This window comes from Hylobates moloch, unplaced genomic scaffold (genome assembly GCF_009828535.3).
Source record: "Hylobates moloch isolate HMO894 unplaced genomic scaffold, HMol_V3 SCAFFOLD_13, whole genome shotgun sequence".
Taxonomy (NCBI): Eukaryota; Metazoa; Chordata; class Mammalia; order Primates; family Hylobatidae; genus Hylobates; species Hylobates moloch.
Genome location: NW_026652288.1, coordinates 36,753,552 through 36,765,578, shown reverse-complemented (window position 1 = coordinate 36,765,578; position 12,027 = coordinate 36,753,552). Strand labels below are relative to the sequence as shown.

Genomic DNA, 12,027 nt, shown 5'->3' with positions numbered 1-12,027 from the left:
CTGCACCCAGCCCAGTTTTTTGTTTTTTTTTTTTTGAGACAGAGTTTCGCTCTTGTTGCCCAAGCTGGAGTGCAGTGGCGTGATCTCGGCTCACCGCAACCTCCGCCTCCCAGGTTCAAGCGATTCTCCTGCCTCAGCCTCCCTAGTAGCTGGGATTACAGGCATGTGCCACCACGCCCAGCTAATTTTGTATTTTTATTAGAGACGGGGTTTCTCCATGTTGGTCAGGCTGGTCTCAAACTCCCAATCTCAGGTGATCCACCCGTCTCGGCCTCCCAAAGTGCTGAGGTTACAGGCATAAGCCACGGCACCTGGCCCGTTTTAATTAAATTTAAATAGCCACATGTGGCTTGTGACTGCTGTATGGGGCAGCGCAGCCTTAGAGCCTTAGAAATGTACAGTCCCAGAATGGTGGGACTTTGTAAGCATATTCCCTTAGAATCCCGAAATGCAGAGCCATCAGATCCTTGGAACTTGAAATGTCTAAGAGATTCTTAGACCTCCCGAAATGAAGACCTTTGGCCGGGTGCGGTGGCTCACGCCTGTAATCCTAGCACTTTGGGAGGCCAAGGTGGACAGATCTCTTGAGTGCAGGAGTTCGAGACCAGGCTGGCCAACATAGTGAAACCCTGTCTCTACTAAAAATTAAAAAAAAAAAAAATTAGCTAGGCGTGGTGGCATGCATCTGTAGTCCCAGCTATTCGGGAGGCTGAGGTGGGAGGATGGCCTGAGACCGTGAGGTGGAGATTGCAGTGAGTCAAGATCGTGCCACTGCACTCCAGCCCCAGCAATAAAGCAAGAACCTATCTCAAAAAAAAAAAAAAAAAAAAAGAGCTTTGGAAATGTGGAACATTATCATCACAGACCTAAGAAATTTTAGTCATTGTTCTCTAGGATCATAGGCCCTTAGAAACCAAAACTGTAATACACAGGAACCTTTGGGACTTTATAATACTAAGCCTTTGGAGTTTCCAATTAGAAATGTGGATCTTGAGAAATTTGACGTAGAGTGACCAAAACCTTCCTGCTTTTACCACTGAAACTCTCAGCCTTGGGCCAACCAGTACAGTGGGTCACCCTACCATTTTTTGTTTGTTTGTTTGTTTTGAGACAGGGTCTCACTCTTTCACCCAGGCTGGAGTGCAGTGGTGTGATCATGGCTCACTGCAGCCTCGAACTCCTGGGCTCAAGTGATCCTCCCACCTCAGCCTCCTGAATAGCTGGAACTACAGGCACGCGCCACCATGCCTGGCTAATTAAAAATAATTTTTTTTTTTTGGCCAAGCATGGTGGCTCATGCCTGTAATCCCAGCACTTTGGGAGGCTGAGGCTGATGGATCACTTGAGGTCAGGAGTTTGAGACCAGCCTGACCAACACGGTGACACTACTAAAAGTACAGAAATTAGCCGGGTATGGTGGTGGGTACCTGTAATCTCAGCTACTCGGGAGGCTGAGGCAGGAGAATCACTTGAACCCGGGAGATGGAGGTTTTAGTGAGCTGAGATCACACCGTTTCAATCCAGCCTAAGTGACAAGAGCAAAACTCTGTCTCAAAACAAAAAAAAAAAAATTTTTTTTTGTAAGATGGGGTCTTGCTATGTTGCCCAGGCTGGTCTGGAACTCCTGGGCTCAAACAATCCTCCCACCTCAGCCTCCGAAAGTGCTTTGATTACAGGGGTAAGCCAGAGTGCCTAGTAGTCACCCTACTTTGATGTATCAGAACAATATTAGCAAAGACCAGAGAACTTTATAGTTATAGAAAGACCTTAGACCTTTAGAATTATAGACCCTCGAACCTTAGTACTTAGTATTCATAGAGATTTGGAACCTTAGAAGTGTTTAATCATCAGCACTAAAACTGGCAAAGACCCTGAGGAGCCTCAGAGACATGGAACTTCATAATCATAAGCCTTTAAAACATGGCACTCTAGCACCTTTGACCCTTGGGACCTTAACATCTTAGAAACACGGAGTGCTAGAATCATAAAATATAGATGATCGTAATCATGAATTCTTAAAACCCAAAGGTCAGAATCAGTTCCCTCCAAATCTTAGAACTTTAGTAACTCAGCAGTTTATAATCACAGGATGGATCTCTGATACTAAGATTTTTGGAACTTTATTTATTTATTTATTTGTTTGAGAGGGAGTCTCACTCTGTTGCCCAGGCTGGAGTGCAGAGTCAGCTCACTGCAACCTCCACCTCCCAGGTTCACGCGATTCTCCTGCCTCGGCCTCCTGAGTAGCTGGGACTACAGGCCCGCACCACCACCATGCGTGGCTAATTTTTGTATTTTTAATTGAGGTGGGGTTTCACCATGATGGCCAGGCTGGTCTTGAACTCCTGGGCTCGGGCAATCCACCCGCCTCGGCCTCCGAAAATGCTAGGATTACAGGCGTGAGCCATGGCGCTGGCTCGAGAAACCTGGCTGATCTAGAAACCTGTAGTCCCAGCACTTTGAGAGGCCGAGGCGGGCGGATTGCTTGAGCCCAGGAGTTCGAGACCAGCCTGGCCAACATGGTGAAACCCCGCCTCAATTAAAAATATAAACATTAGCCAGGTGTGGTGGCACATGCCTGTAGTTCCAGCTAGTCGAGAGGCTGAGGTGGGAGAATCTCCTGAGCCCAGGAAGCAGAGGTTGCAGTGAGTCGAGATTGTACCACTGCACTCCAGCCTGGGCAACAGGGTGAGACCCTGTCTCAAAACAATAAGAAAACTGGCTAGCTAGGCGCGGTAGCTCACGCCTGTAATCCCAGCACTTTGGGAGGCCAAGGTGGGCGGATCACTGGAGGTCGGGAGTTTGAGACCAGCCTGGCCAACATGGCAAAACCTTGTGTCTATTAAAAATACAAAAATTAGCTGGGTGTGGTGGCGCGTGCCTGTAATCCCAGCTACTTAGGAGGGTAAGGCAGGGGAATAGCCTGAACCTCAGAGGCGGAGGTTGCAGTGAGCCGAGATCGTGCCATTGTACTCCAGCCTAGGCGTCAATAGTGAAACTCTGTCTCAAAAAAAAAAAAAAAAAAAAAGAGAGAAATCTGTATGTGCCAAAAAGTATGAACCAGATTCAACTGGTGGATTGCCAGCTTTGTCTGATCTAGAAACCTAGACTGATGAAAACATACACTCATGGAAACTTACAGTCACACTTTTAGAGCCTTAGAACCTTAAAAAAGGTAGGAACATATCAACTTAGAATTCTAGAATTTACTAATTTAGTGTAAGTGAGTTTGTTTTTAGTTTTTTTGTTTTGTTTTGTTTTTGAGACGGAGTCTCACTCTGTCGCCCAGGCTGGAGTGCAGTGACACTATCTCAGCTCACTGCAAGCTCCACCTCCTGGGTTCATGCCATTCTTCTGCCTCAGCCTCCCGAGTAGCTGGGACTACAGGCGCCCGCCACCATGCCCGTCTAATTTTTTGTATTTTTAGTAGAGATGGGGTTTCACCGTGTTAGCCAGGATGGTTTCAGTCTCCTGATGGCGTGATCCGCCCGCCTTGGCCTCCCAAAGTGCTGGAATTACAGGCATGAGCCACCGCGCCCGTCCTGTTTTTAGTTTTTGTTTGTTTTTTGAGGAGGAGGGGGTCTCTCCATGTTGCCTAGACAGGTCTCAAACTCCTGGTGTCAACTCAGCCTTCTGAGTAGCTGGGATTACAGATGTGTACCACCACTCCCAGCTGTAGAATTTATTATTATTATTATTATCGTTATTATTGTTTGGACTGCTGCCCAGGCTGGAGTGTGATGATAAAAATCATAGCTCACTGCAACCGCCAACTCCTGGGCTCGAGCAATCCTCCCACCTTAGCCTCCCGAGTAGCTGGGACTACAGGCATGCACCACCATGCCCAGCTAATTTTCTTCTTATTTTATTTTATTTTTTTGCAGAGACAGGGTCTTGCAATGTTGTCCAGGCTGAACTTGAACTCCTGGACTCAAGTGATCCTCCCACCTTGGCCTCCCAAAGTGTTGGGATTACAGGTGTGAACCACTGGAATTAATTTTATCTAGAAAGTATTAATTCAGTGCCTGCTGTGTGCCTGGCCCATTCTGGACAACATGAGGGGCATAGTGGTGACTGAGGCAGCCCGGGTCCTGCCCCACAGGGCTCACAGGTCAGTGAGAGAGAGAGATCCGGTTAGACAATGATGACCCAGAGGGGTCAGAGACAGGGTAGGGGAGGCACAGGCAGAGAGGTTGGGGCTGTTGACAGACAGGCACAAGCATCGGCTGTGATGGGGAAGCCCAAGGACTGTGGGAGCTCATAGGATGTACTTGATCCAGCCTGGAGAATCAAGGAGGGCTTCTTGGAGAAGGAGAGGCCTAAGTTCAGGCCTAAAGGATGAATTGGCATGAACACCGGAGTGAAGAGTGGAAGAGTATTCTAGGTAGAGGGAACTGCATATGCAAGGCCTCCAGAAGTTGGGAGTGGTTTGACTGAGAAGGATACAGGTGAGGAGTAAATGATGATGGGAGAGGAGCCAGTGGAAGCCAGATCCTTCTTTTTTTTTTGAGACGGAGTTTCGCTCTTGTTGCCCAGGCTGGAGTGCAATGCCGCAGTCTCGGCTCACTGCAACCTCCGCCTCCTGGGTTCAAGCGATTCTCCTGCCTCAGCCTGCTGAGTAGCTGGGATTACAGGTGCCTGTAACCTTGCCTGGCTAATTTTTGTATTTTTAGTAGAGATGGGGGTTTCACCATGTTGGCCAGGCTGGTCTTGAACTCCTGACATCGGGTGACCCACCCGCTTCAGCTTCCCAAAGTGCTGGGATTACAAGCATAAGCCACTGAGCCTGGCAGAAGCCAGATCTTTTTTTTTTTTTTTGAGACGGGAGTCTCACTGTCTTCCAGGCTGGAGTGCAGTGGCGCGATCTCAGCTCACTGCCAGCTCCACCTCCCGGGTTCACGCCATTCTCCTGCCTCAGCCTCCCGAGTAGCTGGGACTACAGGCGCCCGCCAACACGCCCGGCTAATTTTTTGTATTTTTAGTAGAGACAGGGTTTCACCGTGTTAGCCAGGATGGTCTCGATCTCCTGACCTCGTGATCCACCCGCCTCGGCCTCCCAAAGTGCTGGGATTACAGACGTGAGCCACCGCGCCCGGCCAGAAGCCAGATCTTAAAGGGCCTTGCGGGGTACCAGGGAGCTATGGAAAGATTTTAAACAGAGGTGGGATATGGTAAGATGAGAATTAAGGACTCTCCAAATCTTAGAACCATGCTTCTGAGAGCATCTTGCCCAGGGAAATGTAGAAATCCCCTTTAAGATTAAAAAAAAAAAAAAAAAAAATCCTCTCCAGCTTGGGCAACAAAGCAAGATCCTGTATGGACAAAAATTTAAAAATTAACTGGCCACAGTGGCATGTGCCTATATTACTCTGGAGGCTGAGGCAGGAGGATCGCTTGAGCCCAGGAATTGAAGGCAGTGATCTATGATGACACCACTGCATTCCAACCTTCCAGCTTGGGCAACAGAGTGAGATTCCACCTCAAGAAATTGTATTTTATTTTCTTTTTTTTGAGACAGAGTCTCGCTCTGTCGCCCAGGCTGGAGTGCAATGGCGCCATCTTGGCTCACTACAACCTCTGCCTCCTGGGTTCAAGCTGTTCTCCTTCCTCTGCCTCCCGAGTAGCTGGTATTACAGGCGCCCATCACCACGCCCAGCTAATGTTTTGTATTTTTAGTAGAGATGGGGTTTCACAATGTTGGCCAGGCTGGTCTTGAACTCCTGACCTCAAGTGGTCCACCTGCCTCAGCCTCTCAAAGTGCTGGGATTACAGGCATGAGCCACGCCTGGCCTGTATAATTTTCATAAATGCTCACAAATGCACAACTCTGCTTAAATCTCCCATGCTTAGGGTTCACATATAGCTCTACAAGTAAAACACACTTATAGAGGAACTCCAGACCCCAAACCAGTAACATTCAGCTTAATAGTAACTTCATGATGCTGCTGTCCTGCTGAAACCACCTACCTTGCTGCTCAAAGTGCAAATGTGACGTAGACCGATATGCTGCATTTCTTTTCTTTTCTTTTTTTTTTTTATGGGCAGTTTTTATTTTTAATCTTTATAGTTTTCAGTGTTTTCTAAAGTACTAAAAATTATTTTTAATTTTTTTTCTTTCACTGTCACAGCCCTTTCATTATAGAAGCAAGCTGCATTTCTTTTGCATCCCTTTGCCCAGCTCTCTCATGGTTTTTCTCCCGCTTTTATTTTGAGGCAGAGTCTCGCTCTGCCACCCAGGCTGGAGTGCAGTGGTGCGATCACGGCTCACTGCAGCCTCTACCTCCCAGGTCGCCTGTAATCCTAGCACTGAGGCTGAGATGGGAGCATCACTTGAGCCCAGGAGTTTGAGACCAACCTGGGCAACATAGTGAGACCCTGTCTCTATCAGTTTTTTCAACATTAAGGAAAATTGTTTGGACCCCACGTTCAGTGTGTTCTCCTGCTCACCCTCCACAGTTTGTGGCTCACTACTGTCATTGATCTGTGTGACACCTCTCTCCAATTCTCTTTTATTCCCAAATCTCAAATCAATTTCTTCTCCCCTGTAGGCAACCACTGAAATTGTTTTCTTTTGTTTTTTTAAATAAAGATGGGGTCTTGCTATGTTGCCCAGGCTGATCTTGAACTCCTGGGCCCAAGCAATTCTCCCACCTCGACGTCCTAAAGTGTTGGGAAGCCACTGCTTCTCACCCCATTCAGATAGTTTTTAATGTGAATGTTTTTCTTTGCATAAGGATAATTTTGCAAAATGTGCATTGCTAATGAGTAAGCATATATATATATATATTTAACTTTTTATTATTAAAGTAGTTCATGACACAGAATGGCAGATAAATCATGCCAATATTTCCACAAATGAGTACTCTCTTGTAACCAGCACCCATATTAAAAAACAGAGGGCCGGGTGCAGTGGCTCACGCCTGTAATCCCAGCACTTTGGGAGGCCGAGGTGGGCAGATCACGAGGTCAGGAGATCGAGACCATCCTGGCTAAAACAGTGAAACCCCGTCTCTACTAAAAATACAAAAAATTAGCCGGGCATGGTGGCGGGCACCTGTAGTCCCAGCTACTCAGGAAGCTGAGGCAGGAGAATGGCGTGAACCCGGGAGGCGGAGCTTGCAGTGAGCCAAGATCGCGCCACTGCACTCCAGCCTGGGCGACAGAGCGAGACTCCGTCTCAAAAAAAAAAAACACAAAAAACCAGAATATACAACGGGGTGTGGTGACTCATGCCTGTAATCCGAGTGTGTTGGGAAACCAAGACATGATGATCACTTGAGGCCAGGAGTTCAAGACCAGTCTGGGCAACATAGAGAGACCCCATCTCCCCAAAACAAAAAACAAAACAAAAAAATTAGCTGGGCGGGGCCAGGCGCGGTGGCTCACGCCTGTAATCCCAGCACTTTGGGAGGCAGAGGCGGGTGGATCACAAGGTCAGGAGATAGAGACCATCCTGGCTAACGCAGTGAAGCCCTGTCTCTACTAAAAATACAGAAAATTAGCTGGGTGTGGTGGTGGGCACTTGTAGTCCCAGCTACACGTGAGGCTGAGGCAGGAGAATGGTGTGAACCCGGGAGGCGGAGCTTGCAGTGAGCGGAGATCAAGCCACTGCACTCCAGCCCGGGGAACAGAGAAAGACTCCGTCTCAAAAAAAAAAAAAAAAAATTAGCTGGGCGTGGCGGCATGAGCCTGTAGTCCTAGCTACTCAAAAGACTGAGGTGGGAAGATTGCTTGAGCCCAGGAGTTCCAGGCTGTAGTGACCTAAGAAGGTGCCACTGCCCTCCAGCCTGGGCAACAGGATGAGATACCATCTCTAAAAAACAAATAAACAGAATGTGACATATGACAGCTCCAGAAAAACATCCTCACGCCACCTCCCTGTCACTACAGTCCAAGGGTGTACTCTCTTAACTTCTAACAGCTCAGCTTCATTTTGCTGGTGTTTTAACTTTCTATAAATGGAATAATGCACTGTGTGTTGTTCTGTGTCTGGCTTTATTCACTCAACATTATGCTTCTGGGAGATTCATCCATGTCTCCCTGTACTTGTGGGTTGGTCCTTCTCCTTGCTGTATAGTGTTGCATGGTGTGAATGTGCCACAGTGTGTTTATGCATTCACCTGTCGATGAGCATTTGGGTTGCTGCTAGTTTGGGGCTACTATAAATGGTGGTGTTGGGCCGGGCACGGTGGCTCATGCCTGTAATCCCAGCACTTTGGGAGACCAAGGCGGGAGGATTACTTGAGGCCAGGAGTTCAAGACCAGGCTGGGCAATACAGCAGGACCCCATCTCTACTAAAAATACAAAAAAATTTGCTGGTTGTGGTGGTGCATGCCTGTAATTTCAGCTACTTGTGACGCCGAGGCAGAAAAAGCACTTGAACCCAGGAGGCGGAGGTTGCGGTGAGCCAAGATAGTGCCACTGGACTCTAGCCTGGGTGACAGAGTGAGACTCTGTCTTAAATAAATAAATACATAAAATAAATGGTGGTGTTCTCAAGTTTCTAGTACACATTCTTGGTGGGCATAAGCGCTTGTTTCTGGTGGTTTATACCCACCCAGGAGTGAAGTTGCCCAATCATAGAGTAAGGGTATATATTTTATTTTACATATATATGTATTCGTTGTTGTTAATTGAGACGAGGTCTCGTTATGTTGCTCAGGCTGGTCTCCAACTCCTAGGCTCAAGCAGTCCTCCTGCCTTGGCTGCCCAAAGTGTTTGGATTACAGGTGTGAGCCATACGCCTGGCCAAGTGGGTGTATATCTAACTTTAGTAGAGACTGCCAGTTTGTATCATTTTATATTCCCACCAGCAGCGTACCAGAGATACAGTTGCTGTGCACCCCACCCTTGCTATGGTCAGTCTTTTTTTTTTTTTTAAGACAGAGTCCCACTCTGTCGCCCAGGCTGGAGTGCAGTGGTGCAATCTCAGCTCACTGCAACCTCCGCCTCCTGAGTTCAAGCAATTTTCCTGTCTCAGCCTCCTGAGTAGCTGGGATTACAGGCGCACACCACCACGCCCAGCTAATTTCTGTATGTTTAGTAGAGACAGGGTTTCACCATGTTGGCCAGGCTGGTCTCGAACTCCTGACCTCAGGTGATCTGCCTGCCTCGGTCTCCCAAAGTGCTGGGATTACAGGCGTGAGCCACCATGCCCAGCTGATGGTCAGTCTTTTAAATTTTAGCCATTCTGGTGGCTGTGCATTCTGTTGTGGTTTTACTTTGCATTTTCCTGATGACTAAGAACAACGAAGAAGGTGAAGCACATTTTCATACATTTATTGGCCATTCAAATATCCTTTCGTGAGATGCCCATTCAAGTCTTTTTTTTTTTTTTCTTTTGAGATGGAGTCTTGCTCTGTTGCCCAGGCTGGAGTGCTGTGGCATGATCTTGGCTCACAGCAACCTCCACCTTCCGGGTTCAAGTGATTCTCCTGCCTCAGCCTCCTGAGTAGCTGGGATTACAGGCGTGCGCCACCACACCTGGCTAATTTTTGTATTTTCAGTAGAGACAGGGTTTCGCCATGTTGGTCAGGCTGGTCTCAAACCTCCCAAAGTGCTGGGATTATAGGCACGAGCCACCGAGCCCGGCCCCATTCAAGTCTTTTGCCCATTTTCTTATTAATTTGTCTGCCTCTGATTAACAGATTTTTTCTTTTCTTTCTTTCTTTCTTTCTTTTTTTTTTTTTTTTTTTGAGACAGGATCTCACTCTATCATATCACCCTGGCTAGAGTGCAGTGGCATGATTTCGGCTCACTGCAACCTCCACCTTCTGGGTTCAAGTGGTTCTCCTGCCTCAGCCTCCCCAGTAGCTGGGACTACAGGTGCATGCCACCATGCTCGGCTAATTTTTGTATTTTTAGTAGAGACAGGTTTTGCCATGTTGGCCAGGCTCATCTTAAACTCCTGACCTCAAGTGATTCTCTCACCTCAGCCTCCCAAAGTGCTGGAATTACAGGCGTGAGCCACTGCGCCCGGCCTAAAAGCCTTATTTTAGTCCTTTCACATTTGGATTTGTAAGCTGAATGAAGTTTATTTGTATGTATTATTGTGTACAGTGCAGGTCAGTTTGTTTTCTTCTCCCATATGGATATCCAGTTGACTCAGCTGCATTTATTTATCCTTTCCCTACTGAACTGCAGTGTCACTTTGTCATAAATCTGAGAGCCACTTATCTATGGGTTTCTGCATGCAGGTATTGCTAACTGATACAAGTTTTATCATGTTACAGATTGCATTCTTTTCTTTTTCTTTTTTTTTTTTTGAGACAGAGTCTTGCTCTGTCTCCCAGGCTGGCGTGCAGTGGCACAATCTCGGCTCACTGCAATCTCCGCCTCCTGGGTTCAAGCGATTCTCCTGCCTCAGCCTCCAGAGTAGCTGGGATTACAGGTGCCCACCACCACACCTGGCTAATTTTTGTATTTTCGGTAGGGACGGGATTTCGCCATGTTGGCCAGGCTGGTCTCGAACTTCTGACCTCAGGTGATCCATCCGTCTTGGCCTCCCAAATTGCTGGGATTATGGCTGTGAGCCACCACGCCCAGCCACATTATTGTTTTTTTTATTCAGAACTTTGCCTTAAGACTCATCCATGTGTCTCTGAGTGCATTTGTTATTTATTTATTTTTAAGACAGGGTCTTGCTCTATCACCTAGGCTGGAGTGCAGTGGTGTGATCTCGGCTCACTGCAACCTCCAGCTCCCGGCCTCAAGCGATCCTCCCACCTCATCCTCTCCAGTACTACAGGTACTGCAGGACTGCAGGTGCACCCCACCATGCCTGGCTAATTTCTATATTTTTGTAGAGACAGGGGTCTCCCCTGGGTTCAAATTCTTGGGCTCAAGCAATCCTTCAGCCTTGGCCTCCCAATGTACTGAGATTACAGGCCCATAATGAACCACTGTACCTGGCCAAATTAAAGTCTTAATCCTAAGGAAATGTGTTTCACTTGTGATTGTTATTGGAGAAGAATGTATAAATGGTAAAAAGCTGGGCATAATAATACTTACCTATAGTCCCAGCTACTTGGCAGGCTGAGGGTGGGAGGATCATTTGAGCCCAGGAGTTTGAGACCAGCCTGGACAACATAACCAGACCCCCATCTTACAAAAAGTAAAAATGAAAAACATAGCTAGCTGTGGTGGTGCACGCCTGTAGTCCCCTCAGGAGGCTGAGGTGGGAGTGTCCCTTGAGCCTAGGAGGTCAAGGCTGCAGTGAGCCGTGATCGTGCCTCTGAACTACCGCCTGGGTGACAGAGTGGGACTGTCTAAAATAAATAAATAAATAAATAAAAGAACTCAACATAAGCACAATAGCAGAGGAAACTTGTCATTTGGCCTGGAGTATTTTTGTTTGTTTATTTGTTTTGAGAGGTTCTCCTTCTCTTGCCCAGGCTGGAATGCAGTGGTGCGATCACGGCTCACTGCAGCCCCGAACTCCCAGGCTCAAACAATCTTCCCACCTCAGCCTTCTGAGCAGTGCACCCCACAGGTGCACATCCATCATGCCTAGCTATTTAAAATATTTTTTAAGAGATGGGGGCCTCATTATATTGCCCAGTCTGGTCTCAAACTCCTGGGCTCAAGTGATCCTCCCACCTTGGCCTCCCAAAGTGTTCAGATGACAGGTGTGAGCCACCTTGCCCAGCCTGGCCAGAAGTCTTGAAACCCCAAAGGTATCTGTGTCAGCTACAGTCCTGGCAGGAAGCAGATGGCGTCCCACAAAGGGGTAAAGTTGGGGCAAGTCTAATGAAGGGACTACTGACATAGGGGTGGGCAGGATTAAGGGAACCTCCAAGGGCAGTGGAGACCTGCAGCGACTGGAGCAGAGAAGGGAGTGGTGAGAGAGGACAGAGGCGTCACCAGCAGGAGCTGGGGATGTAGGGAAAGAAACCAGGCACTGCCAGGAGCAGGTCAGGCAGGGAGGGAGGGAGCAGGAAGGAACAAACCCCTTGACTCCTCTGATCTCCTGCTGGCCAAACCCAGCTGGAAGTCGGAGGGACTCTGAGGGTTGGGGAGTCCATTCA

At 47.9% G+C, this 12,027-nt stretch overlaps 1 protein-coding gene across 2 annotated transcripts in view; it reads left to right on the top strand.

Moving 5' to 3' along the window:
- Positions 1-12,027, top strand: part of SPTBN4 (spectrin beta, non-erythrocytic 4) — a 113,723-nt gene that overhangs the window by 6,907 nt on the left and 94,789 nt on the right. The window lies entirely within an intron of this gene.